This window comes from Protopterus annectens, chromosome 2.part2 (genome assembly GCF_019279795.1).
Source record: "Protopterus annectens isolate FY-2018-M chromosome 2.part2, PAN1.0, whole genome shotgun sequence".
Taxonomy (NCBI): Eukaryota; Metazoa; Chordata; order Ceratodontiformes; family Protopteridae; genus Protopterus; species Protopterus annectens.
The window spans coordinates 114,410,636-114,427,609 of record NC_056730.1 but is presented as its reverse complement, the minus strand read 5'-3'; the positions used below and the strand labels follow the sequence as shown (position 1 = coordinate 114,427,609).

Below are 16,974 nucleotides of genomic sequence, written 5' to 3'. Positions count from 1 at the left end.
AAAGTTCTTCCAGCCCCCTCTGCCTCTAGGGTGGCATCCACCCTGTCCTCCTCTGCCTCTGAAGGACGAGGGGTCCGGAGCGAAACGGGACTGTTAAGACTTCTGGAACCACATCTTCTTCTGTCCCTTTTGGTTCCTGGAGAAGGACCTCTGGGGAGCAGAAAAGCGGACTCCAACAGCAGACAACGTCTTCCCGTCTTCCTCGCTCTGGACCAGTGTGTCGCGTACAGTCTTGCCAAAAAGGGCAGAACCATCAAACAGGGCATTTGTGAACGACGCCTTAAAGCGTTCTGCGAAATCACATTGACGGAGCCACACCTGTCACCATAGGATGACGCCCGCACCGCTAGCGACTCCTTCCGTGGCATGGGATAGTAACCGCATGGATGTATTGGAGATAAATTTGAGAATGGCCATTCGGGTAGAGTACACTTTCTTGTCCTCCGCCGACATGGACTCTGGGGGCGACCCAGTGTATTCTTTGATAAGATCCCACTGGAGCCGTATCACGTGTGCCATATAATTCAGCAACCTCACAGAAAAGGTGGCTGAAGCGAACATCTGCTTCCCCAGACAGTCCATCGTCCGAGACTCCTTGTCTGGAGGATGGACCGAGGAACTCTCCTGGGCCAGTTCCCTTTTGGTGGCGGCCGCCACCAACATGGCATCTACCGGGGCTCCCTTGCTCCAACATGACTTATCCAAAGGGGGGGCTGAGAATTTTGTCCGGCCTCTTTGGAATGGTTTCCACAGTGTCCGGTTCCTTCCATGCCCTGGTAGTAATCAGGTCTACCAGGGGATCAGTGGGAGGGGACACCCAAGAGGTAGACGGGCCTGCTTCAAACACCTCCAGAAACACAGACTTGTCAGAGGAAGGTTTTGGGGCAGACCACCCCCCTCTGATCCGAAGCATCTCCATGATGTCTCCGAAGGAGACGTCTTCGGGGGTGACCTTGGGGAACCTTCCCCTATCTCCAAGTCTGTGTCCTCTGTCAAGGACTCAGGGGAGTCCAAGTGCCTCCTCTTGCACTTGCGTTTGTGAGGGACCTCCTCGGGGGGGCTGTCTGAAGAGGCCTCACCAACTACATCCTGTTCCAGCAAGGGAACTATCTGGGACATCTGTGCAGGCTATCCCTGGGGTCGGGTGATGGAAGGAGGACCCGTCTGAGAGGGAGTGCAGGGTGGAGCCGTAGCTGAAGCCGGGGGCCTGGAATCCCTTGACAAAACCCTCTCCATGACATTGAATGCCGAAGGAGAACTGCTCTCCCTAGGATCCGAGAGCAGACCCTCCCTCGGATCTGACGTGCAGATCGGAGCCGGCGCCGACGCGGTCGGATCCGAAGGGCCAGTATGCTCCGACCAAGACAGAGCCGAAGCCATACTGACACCTCCGGATGCAAAGCTCAGCTCTTGGCTCCGAGAGCTCGGATCCCAAGAAAAGGGACCCGACAGACTCAAAGGTGCCATCGGCACCAAAGTACCCGATACTATCGGTGCCAACAGTCCCCCGGCTCCAATGCTACCCGGCTCCGAAGGCTCCGAACCCCGGTAGTGGGTCGGAGAAGGAGCGATTGGGGTGAAAAAGGGGGTCGAGCTCCCCCCTGGAGGGGGAGAGGCAGGAGCACTCCCATCTGCAGCTGGGCCTGGAGGAACCTATGCATCATCCGGTCCAAGTCTGCATTGGACAAACTCCGGGTAGACCTTGATGAGGCCACCGAGGTGGGCTGGGAGTGCCACCTCGATGACCTCAAGGGTGACCAGGTCTCCTCCTCCTCTGGCCCCGGTGAAAAGCGGGGTGAACGGAGCCGGGAAGGAGAAGACTCGGAGGCCCTGGGAGGAGAAACCCATTTGGCTGACGGGGCCGATGCAGAAGCTTCGGCCCGCCGCTTGTGCTTTTCCCGGCGTTTCTCCTTTCTAGCTTCACTCTCCTCCTGGCCCAAGGTGGGAGGTTGAGTCCCGGCCAGGGGAAGGGGAATAGCAGGTGGCACTGCTGCAGCCGCGGCAGGTGCCATGGAGGGACTGGAGGACGAAGCCGGGTCTGGGGGCAGAAGTCCCACCAGAATCAGCTTCGACCTCCGGTCCTTGAGGGCCCTGGGGTTGAACGCTGCGCAAATAGTGCAGCCGGTGGAAAGATGTTCAACCCCAAGGCATAAAATGCACCGAGTGTGGCCATCCGCTGGGGACAGCTTATGGCCACACTCGGTACACTTTGAAAAGAATGTTTTGGGTGCCTCCGCCATACCTACAAATAAACAACACATGCGCAAAGCCCCAAAACCACACACCCTAACGCGCACACGATGGGGAGGGTATAACACTAAAAAAAGATAACTAAACACCAGGTAAGAAAACGTTAATGCTACAGGGGAACTATGCTAATCACACACACAAAAAAAATCTGTTTAAACTAAGAAAAAAGGAGATTTTTTTCTCACAAAATTGACAACCACCACGCCTGGAAGCTTGATCAAGCTGCTGAGAGAACCGCGGCAAACTAGATCTGAGGTCAGGAAGGGATAGCAGGGGATTATGGGTAAGGGGGAGGAGCTTGGAGCTCGGATCTTAGCTGTTGGAAGCTGCCGGCTCGGATCCGATATGGATCCGATAACCCATAGGTTGATGGACAAATGAAGTTAACTACTTCAGATCATGAATTTTCTGACGGGTATAGAACAATGGTGTTCAACCTTTTGGCTTGCCTGGGATGCATTGATTGAAGAGGAACTGTCTTGTGGCTGCATATAAAATATATAATACTGTTAACTGTTTTGCTGCCATGGGTGACCAAAGTCGACCTCCTGGCTCTGTTCTACATGAATTCAAGCAATAAATGTAATAATGAATACCTAATTCCAAGGTTTAAAATAATGAAAATAAAAGACCATGGTTAGATTACTGTATTTATTTCCCATTACACAGCCAGGAACTTGCACATGACCTCACTTCAGTTCACTGAGACACACTGTATTCATGCAAGATGAGAGTTTGTTTCAACAACAAAACATTGACAAACCATCCTAATGTATCTTCACTAACCCTGCAAAAAGATATTAGGTAAAAAAAAAACGTCATTCACAAACGCCACCCCCACCAGAACACACTGCATACCTAGTATCTCTTTAACTGTGTCAGGATATTATATTTAAAAAAGAAAGTCATCAAAAGCTCCCAAAACACACTCCCTCCCTATATCTGGTTAACCCTGCCAGAATGTTGTTGTTATTTGTCTTTAGGCTTTTTCCCGGTAAGGGGTTGCCACAGCAGAACTCCGGTCCGCTAATGATTGGCAGTAGATTTTTACGAAACGCCGAGGTGCCAGCTCGACGCTCAACTTTCAACGAAGGCACGCCTATTTACGCATGCATGTCTTTCGAACGCTACCCAACCGCGGGGAGAGCATGCAGACTCCACACAGAAGGCACTCCCAAGCCAAGCCGAGAATCGAACGGGAGAACCTCTTGCTGTGAGATAACAACGCTACCACCGCAGTTAACCCTGCCAGAATATTATATTAAAAAAGAAAGTCATCAACAGCCTCCAAAACACACAGACCACTTAACCCTGTCAGTGTATTAAAGAAAATAATCAACAGTTTTCAAAACACATTACTTCCCTATATCTGGTTAACCCTGCCAGGATATTATATTAAAAAAGAATGTCTTCAACAGCCACCAAACACACAGACCACTACAATTTGATTGACCCTGCCAGTGTATTATGTTAAAAAAAGAAAATCATCAACAGTCCCCAAAATACTGCCACCCTATATCTGTTTAGACTGAAATGTGCATAAGCAGCATAAAGTTATGAAAAGTGAATGCCCTCATAGATACATGCACACCTCTGTTTCAGAAAATATATGCTAACACAAATCCTAATAAAGTAAAATATGTTCCTATTTTGAGCCTTTGTCCCCCTTTTATTTTAGGTTTATCCAGATACTTAAGCTGAGTCAACAGAGCATACTTTTCAACTGTCCAGATTTTTGGCTCGTGTGTTTGGCCCTACCTCATAAAATGTGTAGTTTTGTGGTAAATAACCATGGATTGAAATCATTAAATAATAACTGGCATTTGAGTTTCAGACTTCATATTTCAGATAATACATGTTAATGGAAACCCTGTTGTTCTAGCAACTTTCTTAGTTTATAAAAGCAATATTTAAAATCTGTCCTTATTTTTGGTTGTTTCTCCCTGTTATTTGTGGCTGTCCAGATTTCTTGTGTCGAGAGGTTGAGAGGTATGAGGTACACAAATCTGTGATGCTGTTGTTGCCAGGGATCACTCTCACTCTTCACTCACACACACACACACACACACACACACACACAAGTTCCTATTGCTGCGTCACATGCTTAGGTTGTTGAACGCTTAAACGACAACTAAACATCGAATGCTCAAAACCGCGACTGGCCAATTCTGCAAATTTTTTCCCAGGGAAAAAATTTGTTTGGCCGTCATCAGGGATTTGCCCTTTTCCTCGATGTAGAGCAATCTTGGAGTTGGTCTATTTAGTTGGTGGGTGGGGGGCACAGACCCCCACATCGGGGGGTGAAGCCCCCCAGTTGATTAGGGTTTTAGAATATGTTTTTTTTTTTTTTTGTTGGCCAAGTGGATTTTTTCACGGGGAAAAAATTTGCGTAATTGGCTGATCGTGGTTTTGAGCGTTCGACATTTAGGTGTCGAAACGTCAACACCTAAGTGCTCGACGCTGTAATATAGAAACTACACACACACACACACACACACACACACACACACACACACACGCGCGCAGTCTCTTCTGCTTTCATGCATGCATTCCCTCACAGACACAGAAACATACACACACACTTTTTTAGTTTCATTTAGTTTTAATTTACACTCGCTAAACAGCAAAAGCACTGTTTAGCAAGTGTAAAATAACTGCTCGATTGATCTCACTGTTCAGTGTCATACACAGTCTGAAAAATAAAACCAAAGCAGCACTGGATAAGGAGCCTCTTAAGAACACAAAAATCCAATGTTTAACAACAGAAGAGGCTACACCACGACAGCTTTAAACTGAAACTCTGTTTTATTCCACTGCAGTTAAAAAGTAAGCGCTTTCATGTTGCTAGAACGCTTCTTCAGACTTCAATGACTGCTTTAACAAAAACTAAATGCTTTATACCATTTCATGAACACACCTATCAATTAACTAATTATAGATTTAAAGACATAGACTTGATTAAAGCAGGACTGATGCATGTATATAATAAAATATCTATACATAAATATAAAAACTGTAAAAAATATATATAGATATATATGTATATATCCATATGCACACACACATACACTGAACCCACATAAAAAACATATACAAAAAATATATATAAAATATATTTATATATATATATATATATATATATATATATATATATATATATATATATATACACGTGTGTGGATACACATGATAAAATATTAATAGCAAATATATAAAACAATACTAACAACTATCTATGGAACAATATAGAAAGAACTTCCAACATTTACATTGTTGCTTAATGTTTATAAGGGCGGGCGGCTAAGAATGGTTTGATTGTAACTCTTTCATTCAAGCCATGCCCTTTATAACTTTGCAATCTTATTATCCATTTGTTTTCTCTTTCCTCTGTATAGTTCTTAATATTCCCCAGTCTATTGCACTTCTTAATCAACTCAAGTGTGGTAAATCTAAATTTATGCAATGTACCTTTTTGCAATGTATGATAAGCTAAGGCGTTTGTCTCATTTTCTTTGTTGATTGCATATACATGCTCCCTGACACGTTCCCTTAAACTTCTATTGGTTTTGCCCACATAAAAACATGAGCATATCTGACATGAAGCAAGATAAATCACATCTCTCGACTTACAGTCTGCATAGAAGTTAAAGTGAAATAACTGATTGGTGTCAGGGTGTCTAGAATGATTTTCACCAGACATAAAACACCAAGTCTTTGAAAAGACTTTTATGTTATGAGAATAATAATAAAGGATTGATCACATCAGATAGACATGGAACTTTTCCATGTAGAAACTGCAATCAATGTAGTTTTATGTCTGGTGAAAATCATTTTAGACACCCTGACACCAATCAGTTATTTCACTTTAACTTCTATGCAGACTAAGTCGAGAGATGTGATCTATCTTGCCTCATGTCAGATATGCTCATGTTTTTATGTGGGCAAAACCAATAGAAGTTTAAGGGAACGTGTCAGGGAGCATGTATATGCAATCAACAAAGAAAATGAGACAAACGCCTTAGCTTACCATACATTGCAAAAAGGTACACTGTATAAATTAAAATTTACCACACTTGAGTTGATTAAGAAGTCTAATAGACTGGGGAATATTAAGAAAGTACAGTTTTGTACCTACCATAAATGTAGGTGTTCGAGTGCTAATACAGCTGCAGTCATAACAGATGGGTTCTCCTGCCGTCAGGCGGGTCCTCGGTCGGCCGAATTCTAAAGTCTAGGTCCGGCGTCAGTTGTCGTCGCTTTCTTTCCTGACGTCAGTGCGACAGGGGTATATAAGACACAGCCGACGCCATTTTTTTCAGTCTTTCTTGCCCCAGATGTCAGGTGCCCCCAGAAGGAAGGCAATATATATAAAAAATATATATATATATATATATATAATATATAATCATGCATTACAATATAATCAAAAACCAGTAGTTGCAAGCAAATACACCATAGAAGGATAACCCAATCAAGTTGTAAAATGAGGAGTTAGCCACTAGGTCTGTACCCAGAGGGGAAGGAGGGAGGGAAACCTGGACTGCAGCTGTATTAGCACTCGAACATCTACATTTATGGTAGGTACAAAACTGTACTATGTTCATCGTGCATACAGCTGCAGTCATAACAGATGGGTAGAATCCCAAAGCTACGCACAGGGTGGTAGGCACTAGGTGGAACTGGGAGGAGCCAGAATGCCCTGCAACACAGCAGTAGCAAAGCCTGCTCTAGTTTTGGAGTATAAAGGTAGGTGGTAGTGTTTAGTGAAGGTATGCACAGAACTCCAAGTGTCTGCCTCCAAAATATCTTTGGTAGGGACTCCTCTGAGGAAGGCTGCAGAGGTGGCTGTGGCCCTTGTGGAGTGGGATCTGATGCCTGCAGGTACAGATTTACCATGAAAGGAGTAACAAAAATGTATGCAGTGGCCTATCCACTTCGAAATTGTCTGTTTGGAAATTGGCTTCCCTTGAGCTCCTACAGCATAGGACACAAAGAGTTGTTCTGATTTCCTGAAAGGCTTTGTTCTGTCCAAATAGTAACGTAGCTGTCTATGGATGTCTAAGGAATGTAGCAGCCTTTCCCCTTTGTTTTGAGGATTGGGGTAAAAGGTAGGTAAGTGTATGGCCTGATTTAAAGCTACCCTGGATACTACCTTAGGCATAAATGATGGGTTGGTTCGTAGGGAAACCCTGTCCTGATGGAAGATGAGAAAGGGCTGCACAGCCATGAGGGCTTGTAGTTCCGAAACCCTACGAGCTGAGGTAATGACCAGAAGGAAAGCTGTTTTCCAGGACAAATATTGCAAATCTGTTGAGGCAGCTGGTTCAAAGGGAGGCAATGTTAATTTTTCTAGAATGTAATTAAGATCCCAGGCTGGTATTGGTTGTTTCCTTGGAGGTCTTATATTCTTAGCCCCTCTGAGGAACTGTCTTAAGAGTGGGTGAGAGAATAAGGGTGGATCAGTATTGCATTCTGCAGAAATGGCTGAGGCATGAATTTTGATGGAGGAAAATGAAAGTCCATTGTTCAACAGCTCAGCTAGATACTGTAATATCTGAGGCAAATTCAGTTTTCTAGGATCCTGGCCTTTTTTCTCATTCCAAGCGCAAAACCGTTTCCATTTTGCGGAGTAAGCCTTTCTAGTAGATGGCTTTCTGGCCTCCAAAATGACATCCTGCACCTCTTTGGAGAGTAGGGTCTGTTGTGGTGTTAAGGAATTTTCCATGCAGCCAGATTGAGTGTTTTCAGCTGACTGTGAAGAGTTTTGTAGCTGTGCTGAGTCAGTAGAAGAGGCATTAGAGGTAGGGTCCAGGGAGGAGTATGTGTTAGGCTCCTCAGGAGTGGGTACCAGTGTTGTCTTGGCCAGTCTGGAGCAATCAGTATCATCTTCGGTCTGTCTGCTCTTGCTTTCAAGAGCACCTTGGGCAGAAGAGGCAAAGGTGGGAAGGCGTAAACTGTCCGTGCTGCCCAACTGAAAGAAAGGGCGCCCACTCTCCAGGCCTTTGGATGGAAGGTCCTTGAGCAGAACTTTGTCAATTGATGATTCCTGTGGGAGGCAAAGAGATCTATGTCTGGCCTTCCCCACGCTTGGATTATCTTTGTAAACACTTGAGGATGCAACTTCCATTCGTGTGGGTCTGTCATATTTCTGCTTAGATTGTCTGCCAGCGTGTTTTCCAATCCTGGCAGGTACTGTGCTTGAAGTTCGATTTGCCATTCCAGAGCCAAGTTCCAAAGTGACATGGCTAGCCTGCACAGGGGGTATGAATGTGTTCCTCCTTGTTTGTTTATGTACCACATTACTGTGGTGTTGTCTGTTCTTATCAACAATTGCCCTGGATGCAGGAGGTCCTTGAAAGCTGTAATTGCATTTATCACTGCTAGCATTTCCTTTTGATTGATGTGAAGGTGCTTTTCCTTTTGGGACCATTTGCCCTGAATGCACCTGTCTGTCATGTGTGCCCCCCAGGCGTAGTCTGAGGCATCTGTTGTGATGACTTGATTTGCTTGAGGCTTGCAGAATGGTAGACCTGTGTTTGTTTGGCATGCTTGGGCCCACCATAGAAATTCCTTTTGCAAACATGGGATTATTGGTATTATTGTTTCCAAACTGTGGCTGTGTTGAGACCATAGTTTTTTTTAGGTACCATTGAAGTTTCCTCATATGCAACTTTGCACATGGGATTAGAAGAATGCAAGATGCCATGAAGCCCAGAGCCTGCAGGATTTTCCTTGCAGTTAGCCTGGTACAATTTGCTAGTATTTTGAAGTACTGAGTTAGTTGCCCCTGTTTTTCTGGCGTAAGATAGGCCATCTGGGTGTTTGTGTCCAAGTTGGCACCCAGGAAAGGTATTTTCTGAGATGGTGTTAGCCTGGATTTCTCTTTGTTGACTGTGTATCCCAGAGAATTCAATAACCGCGTTACATAAGCCAGATGTTCCAGAAGTATGTGTTTGCTGTCTGCTTGGATCAGGCAATCGTCCAAATAAGGGTAAATTTGTATCCCTTGAAGTCTGCAGTAGGCAATTACTGATGCCAGGCATTTCATGAATACTCTGGGCGCAGTAGATAAGCCAAAGGGCAATGCAGAGAATTGATAGTGGATTGAACCTGCAAGAAATCTGAGGTATCTTCTGCAGCTTTTTCTGATTGGGACATGCAGGTATGCCTCCTTGAGGTCCAATGTTACAAGCCAAGACTCCTTGCCCAGCATGGGAAGAAGCTGCTGCAAGGTGAGCATCTTGAATTTTGGTACGAGTAGAAATGTGTTTAGGATGGATAAGTCCAAAATGGGTCTCCAGTCGGTTCCTTTCCTTGGTACCAGGAATAGTCTGGAATAAAAACCTTGACCTTGTTCGTGAGTAGGTACCTCTTGAATAGCTTTCATGTCCATGAGCTTTGAAATTTGTATTTGAGCCTCTGCCCTTTGATTGTGTGGCAGGTTCGGCATGCCTCTCATTTTTGGAAGAGTGTGAAAATTAAATCTGTAGCCTCTGTTTATAATGTCCAGGATCCATTTGTCTGTTGTGATAATATACCAATTTCTTGTAAATAATGCCAGCTTTCCTCCCAAGGGTGCTGCCAGCTGAGACCTGCTTGGCATGAAAAGGGGAAAGTCATTGGGTTTGTTTCCTGTATTGTTGTGCACTGTCTTCGCCACCTCTTGGTGCTGGAGTTTGCCATTGTCTGCCTCTATATGATCCTTGAGATTGTCCTCTGCCCCTTGTGCGCCTGTATCTACCTCTTTGGGGCTTGTCCGTGGCTGGAAAGGACCAGTTTTTTGAAGGCCAATTTCTGCTAAAACGTGGTGGTTGAACCTGTAGAAAAGCTTTGACAGTTTGCATAGATTTAGCTTTTTCTTCCATTTTCCATAGTATCTCCTCAGCATTAGTACCAAATAATACATCCTTTTGTAAGGGAGCATCTAGTAGTTTAGCTTTAACATGATCAGGCAAGGTTTGTTCCCTAAGCCAGGCATGTCTACGAATGACTGATCCTGTAACAGCAGTTCTACTTGAGGCCTCTAGAGCATCATAGCCACATTGTAAGGTGTGTTTACCCACTTGTTCTGCACTATGCATCATATCCTGCAACTCCTTCAAATCTGGTTGTTCAGGTTGTGACATTTTATTCCTTAATTGTGATAACAGAAACTGCTGATATTTATGCATATGGAACTGACAATTTAAGGCCCTCATGGCTAGGGTGGCCGAGGTATATACCTTTTTTCCCCACCTTTCTAAGGATCTAGACTCTCTTTCGGAAGGTAGTGGATTCTTAGCAGTAGAGGCCTTCATTCCCTTGGGGCCTTGAGAAATGGTTTCAGGGTCAGCATTATGACTTTTGTAAAGAAATTGGTGAGAGTTAGGAACTCTGTAGTACCTATCAGGCTTGACTGGGACAGGAGGCAGGGAATCCGGATTAGGGCAAGCCTCCGAGTAAACATCATCAAGTATGTCCAAGACAGGAGGTATCGCCAGAGGTCTGTGCTGAGGTAGCAAAAGAAATTCCCTAAGTCTTTTCTTGGAATCAGAAAAGTCTTGGCCTTCCCAATGGAAGTGTTCCCTCAAGGTATGCAAGGTTTCCCCAAAAGAAAAATCCTCTGGTGTAGATACAGAAGGAATGGACTGCTCTGCATCAGAATCTTCAAAAGGGGAGTACGAGTGTTCCTCTTCATCAGAATGTTCTGAAATAATGGAGCCCTGGTCAGAAGAGGGAGAATCTTCCTCCACTCTGGGTCTCTTGTCCGGAGGGGGCTGGGAACCCCTGATAAGAGTAATTAAATCCTCAGCCATTTTTAGCATCTGCTTTTTAGGCATGGGGCCTGGAGATGGGCCTTGTGCAACAGGCCTCTTGGGATGCATGGCTGATTTGGACTTAGTAAAGGCCTTTATGGAAAAGGAAGATGAGGGTCTAAAGACACCATGGGTGGAAGTGGACCTGTCCACATTAGGAGGCTCAACACTCACAGTGGCTTCGGTAGCTGTAGTCTGGGTATGGGCCGAGGCACCTGCGGTCTCGGTTACAGAAGACACTGCCAGAGAAGTGTCGTCGGTAGTCAGGGGCTGCGTAGGCACCTCGCTGAGAACCGGACCACGTGTAGCCGGTTTTGGCGTGGTGTCGGTGAAGACCGCGGACCTCCCGTGTCGGTCTTTGTCCTTGCGTTTTTTGGACAAAACGGTAGTCGGAGTCTCCGACGACATTTTATAATCAAAAGCTTTACCAAAAAAGTGCTGGGCGAACTCTGCCCGATGCTTAATAGTGCGTTTATTGAAAGTAGTGCAAAAGTGACAGCCCGAGACGTCGTGGTCTGGGCCTAAACAAGGTATACAGAGGGAATGGAAATCCTTATGCGGTATTTGCTTCCCACAAGAAATACAATTGTTAACTTTGTCTGACATCGGTCTGAGGCAAGAAAAGTTTCCCCAACGGGGTACTTAGCTTTAAGAAGACTTCGGTTTCCAAATTTTTGTAATTTCAGGAGCTGGCCGACCGGCACTTGCGAACTGCTTCTGCTTCGGGCACCGCACGGCAAAAAAGACTGAAGAAAATGGCGTCGGCTGTGTCTTATATACCCCTGTCGCACTGACGTCAGGAAAGAAAGCGACGACAACCGACGCCGGACCTAGACTTTGGAATTCGGCCGACCGAGGACCCGCCTGACGGCAGGAGAACCCATCTGTTATGACTGCAGCTGTATGCACGATGAACATCTATACAGAGGAAAGAGAAAACAAATGGATAATAAGATTGCAAAGTTATAAAGGGCATGGCTTGAATGAAAGAGTTACACTCAAACCATTCTTAGCCGCCCGCCCTTATAAACATTAAGCAACAATGTAAATGTTGGAAGTTCTTTCTATATTGTTCCATAGATAGTTGTTAGTATTGGTTTATATATTTGCTATTAATATTTTATCATGTGTATCCACACACGTGTGTGTATATATATACATATATATATATATATATATATATATATATATATATATATATATATATTATATATATTTTTTGTATATGTTTTTTATGTGGGTTCAGTGTATGTGTGTGTGCATATGGATATATACATATATATCTATATATATTTTTTACAGTTTTTATATTTATGTATAGATATTTTATTATATACATGCATCAGTCCTGCTTTAATCAAGTCTATGTCTTTAAATCTATAATTAGTTAATTGATAGGTGTGTTCATGAAATGGTATAAAGCATTTAGTTTTTGTTAAAGCAGTCACTGAAGTCTGAAGAAGCGTTCTAGCAACGTGAAAGCGCTTACTTTTTAACTGCAGTGGAATAAAACAGAGTTTCAGTTTAAAGCTGTCGTGGTGTAGTCATACACAGTCTGTTCTGCTTTCACACAAACACATTCTGCATTCATACATGCGTTCACTCACAGAAGATCACTCTCACTCTCTATCAACCTCTCAAACACACAGTCTCTTCTGCTTTCATGCACGCATTTGCTCACACAAGACGCTCTCTCTCACACTCACTCACACACACACACACACACACACACACACACACACACACACACACACACACACACACACACACACACACACACACACACACACACACACTCTTCTTTCGGAACAGTTGGCTCCTAGTTGGGGACCACTGCACTACATATTCTGCCAATAGTCTGAAACTTAAGAAAGTGTTATGTCTGCCATGGTGGTGGGATTTCATTATAAGGGGTAATTTGGAGAAAAAGAAAACAAATGAAAGAAAAAGATAAAGCATGATAAAGTAAAGTAAAGCAAAGCATGACAAAGTAAGGCTATTATTCTAGCAGAGAAGAATCTTTTGCAACATTTATCAGTCAGATTCAACATCAACCTCAGAGGGCCAGAGACATCATTAGGATTAAGTCAAAAAAAGCACTACAGAAGTAGATTATTTAGAGGGGAAGGATTGTCAAGCCCTGGCATTTGAGCAACTCCTATCACGTGTTAGAATTTTACTGATTCAAGTACTGTAGGCTGTGGCTTACAAAAAGGCTCACATGAAAGCTTGCATGCCTCAGCACAGACATCACTGCCTGCCTGCACTATGAGAAATTAGTGAAAGTAAGAACCCAGCTGCAAATTATATTGTGTGCCCTCACCAAATCAAAAAAAAAAAGAATTACATATGTCTAGCTATTCAAAATGACACACCACTATCTTGGCACAAAAGCCTTCCTGTTTAAAGAAATGCTATGAACCTTCTCTCCTAAATGATCCTGAAAAGTCTGGCAAACCACAGAAAAGTCAAACTGCAGTAAGTTATTTCTTAAGCAGCACCATGATAAACAGGTAGAATAAGTTACTAAAATAGTGCCACTACATAAGAAACACATGCATCGGATTTCAAGTAATGTTAAAAATAGAGCTAAGGCATTTATGGTACTTTGACTTAGTGTGGTGTTGTCAATTCAAAATTAATTATAAAATTTTATTCACAGAGTCAATTTCACTTAAATATTTTGTTTCAGAAACAATGGAAATTAAAGCGAAAATTTTGTCATACAGAACTGCATCCTAGTCAGACCTTTACTGCGCAATACATCTAAAATGAATAAAATAAACCTCTTACTCTTTGACCTTTCTTTTAACATGATAATTGAGGAAGGGCAGATGTTTATGTTTTTTATATCCTAAGCTTGGGAGCTCTTACTAACCTGATAGCTGTCTCTCCACTCTCTCTGTCTCGCTCTTTCCCTTGCAACTAGAGCGTTGGTACAGAATGGGAGTAAGAGGATTAATCAGCAGCGTCACATAAATGACAGGCTGCTGACTTCACAGTCCTGGGCCCTAGTGCCTGCTAGATTCTACCCCCCACTCCAGATAAGTACTGCATTGAATTGTCACACAATTGGATAAAATCACAAAAAAATGTTAAGTACAATTTGCAATCCTTTGGGGGGCTGCATTACTAGCTGTCCAGGGCATAATGCAACCCTGAGCCATGGGTTGGACACCCCTGGTGTAGAGTCTAAAACTCAAATGTCTGTCATACTTTCTGACTTCCATCCTGTCAGTTTCATAGCAAATGAGATCTGAGGAGTTAGAGAGATGGTGATGCATTGTGGGAAGAGGGAGGAGCTTGAGACCAGGATCCAAAGTCTGGAAAATATGGCCAAGTCACATCCAAGGACCGGATCTGTAACCCATCAATGAGGAAGAATGAAAAGGACATCAGATCCAAGTGGAGAAAAGCAGGTTACTGCTATTATTTTAAGAACTATTTGGATCTGATGTCCTTTTCATTCTTCCTCATTGATGGGTTACTTACTTCGCACATTGGGAGAGCTATTCTTAGATTTCTGTTGAGAAAGCTGCCATACCACAAGTGCCCACAGTTAAAATATTACTGATTTCATTTTGCAAGGATAACTTGCATTTATGTGAAGCAAGAGAACACACATTACTGTGGCCATTTCATTTATAGCAATAAGATGTATAATGTGTTCGTAGTCAATAACAAGCTATAACTGGTGGGTACAGGGCAGTCTACAGATGAAAGTGACTGATCTCTGCTGTCTGACACAATTAAACTGTCACTAATATTGATTTGCAGGCTATTGTGCAGACACGTGAAAAAATGAATTAATGGGGCCATTTTTTTAATCACAATTACACATTTGAGGTGGCTTAGGAGGGCTAGTGTGTGTCTGTGTGAAGCAAGCTGGAATACATTACTGTGGACTATTTTTTTTTTTATACCATGACACACGAGGAGCATACAGACAATGAAGTGACTATAACTGGTGACAACAAGGTAGTCTGTGGAGTAAAGTAGCAAGCACCTTCTGCATTATACATGGTGTTGACTGGAGGAAAGTGTTGTATGGTTTGTCACTACTTTGCCTGTGAAACAGCTGTCAGAAATGTGCACTGATTTGTCACTGCATGCAAGATCGCTACTAAAAGACAGACTGGGTTAAAAAAGAGCACTTAATTGAAAACAGGTTACATATGTGCACTATTTCACATGGATAATATACCTGGTAAAGAATATTTCAGAAAACAAGTTATAGTATAAGACTCTACTTTTTCCTAACACTGTAACAGAAAGTACACCTTAGCAAACTTAATAATGGTCTGCAAAGAAAGAGCAATACAGCTTTAAAAAGAGCAATTACTGAAAATAAGTTATACAGATACACTGCTGACTCCATACATATGGTATTTTCCTATACCGTTATGCATATTACTTCAACTTATAGAGTAATGTGCTGCAAAATTATGCAGCAAATGAATATTATGGGACCTGCTATTAACACTTGTTATAACTGGTGATGTGCCAAGATATATATATATATATATATATATATATATATATATATATATATATATATATATATATTTGACAATGACAAATATACTTGATAATACTTCACTGAAAATGAGTTATACAATAGTGCACTACTTTCTCCTGTGAAAAAGGCATAGCAATTTTTATACATGATGCGGATTATCAGTGAACTTTCTGTTATCAAATGCAGAAGATGGTAGTCAGGATACATTTGGGCCTAATATCTGTATCCCCAATGCCTGATCCTTGAACATCCACTGGAACTCTCTCTCAATACAAAGACTAAAACAATGGGGTAAGGCTTAATTATCCAGAATACTAATGCCCCACCATCAATAATATCTGCCAAAATGGGGAATCACAGGATCATAAGAGGTTACTAGGTTAATGACCCTAGGGCCCTTTCAAGGCTGGACAAGTTTTACCCTTATTTCCACAATCAGCCCCTATTGCCTCTGCCCAACAGGGACACGGGTGGAACCCCAGGGTGAATTTCTGATTACCCATCGAATCATTCAGATTGTGTTGGAAGATGGCCAATGAGGTGCTCTACTTGACGTGAAGTAGGGAGTCTATTCCAAAGGTGTGGTAACCTCTGGGATGCAAATCTGTCCCTCCAGCAGGTTCTATTAATGTCACATACCAGGTTTAGGCCTTTAGAGTGAGTAACCCGTATACCATTTGACTTATTGATATGCATTTCCAATAAAGCAGGGTAAAAAACTGCCTTATATGCAAGGCAGAGATCGCCTCTGAGTAGTCTGTAAGAAACAGAATAATGTGACAGTGATTTCAGATGATCCTCATAGGACAGATGCTGAAGACTTTGAATTTTCCATGTGAGGAACATTTATGGTCTCACCAATTGCTCCAGGTGTTTGGAAAGGTACATACCAAAAGGGGAATTGTACCTAATTATTGGCCTGTTGAGGGAAGAGTACAGGGAGGTTATAACTTCTTTTATTCTGGAGGCAATGCCCTTATTTATGAGATGAGAAACATGGAATGCCCTTCTTACCACTGTGGAGACATGGTGATCAAAGGTAAGGTTGCTGTCAACCTGTCTGCCCATGTCTCTCACCACTGAGTGCGTACTTAGGGTGTTGTTATTGATGTGGTAGTTAACAGGAACAATGCTCTTACCAAAAGGGATAATAACACATTTTTTGCATTGAATTTAAGGCCATGACTTTGGCACCAAACATTTGTTTGTGTAAAACCCTCTTGTAGGATGTTGACATCATTTGGAGATTCCATGACCACTCCCAGCTTGCAGTCATCAGCAAACTTGGTCAGCCACAGACCTTTAGTTTTAGCTTGTACTATGGAGAAATAGATTCCAAACAGTAGAGGTCCCGGGACTGATCCCTGTGGAACACCACTGGTTACAGGTCTGCTGTTGGAGGTGGATTCC

General features: G+C 43.1%; 1 protein-coding gene across 1 annotated transcript in view; it reads right to left on the bottom strand.

The window, feature by feature from the left end:
* Nucleotides 1-13,981, bottom strand: part of SETD9 (SET domain containing 9) — a 437,944-nt gene extending 423,963 nt beyond the window's left edge. Inside the window, exon 1 of the mRNA XM_044063793.1 lies at nucleotides 13,924-13,981. The gene's annotated coding sequence lies outside the window, so the exon portion shown is untranslated. The remainder of the gene's footprint in view (nucleotides 1-13,923) is intronic.
* Between the last annotated feature and the right edge of the window lie 2,993 nt (nucleotides 13,982-16,974).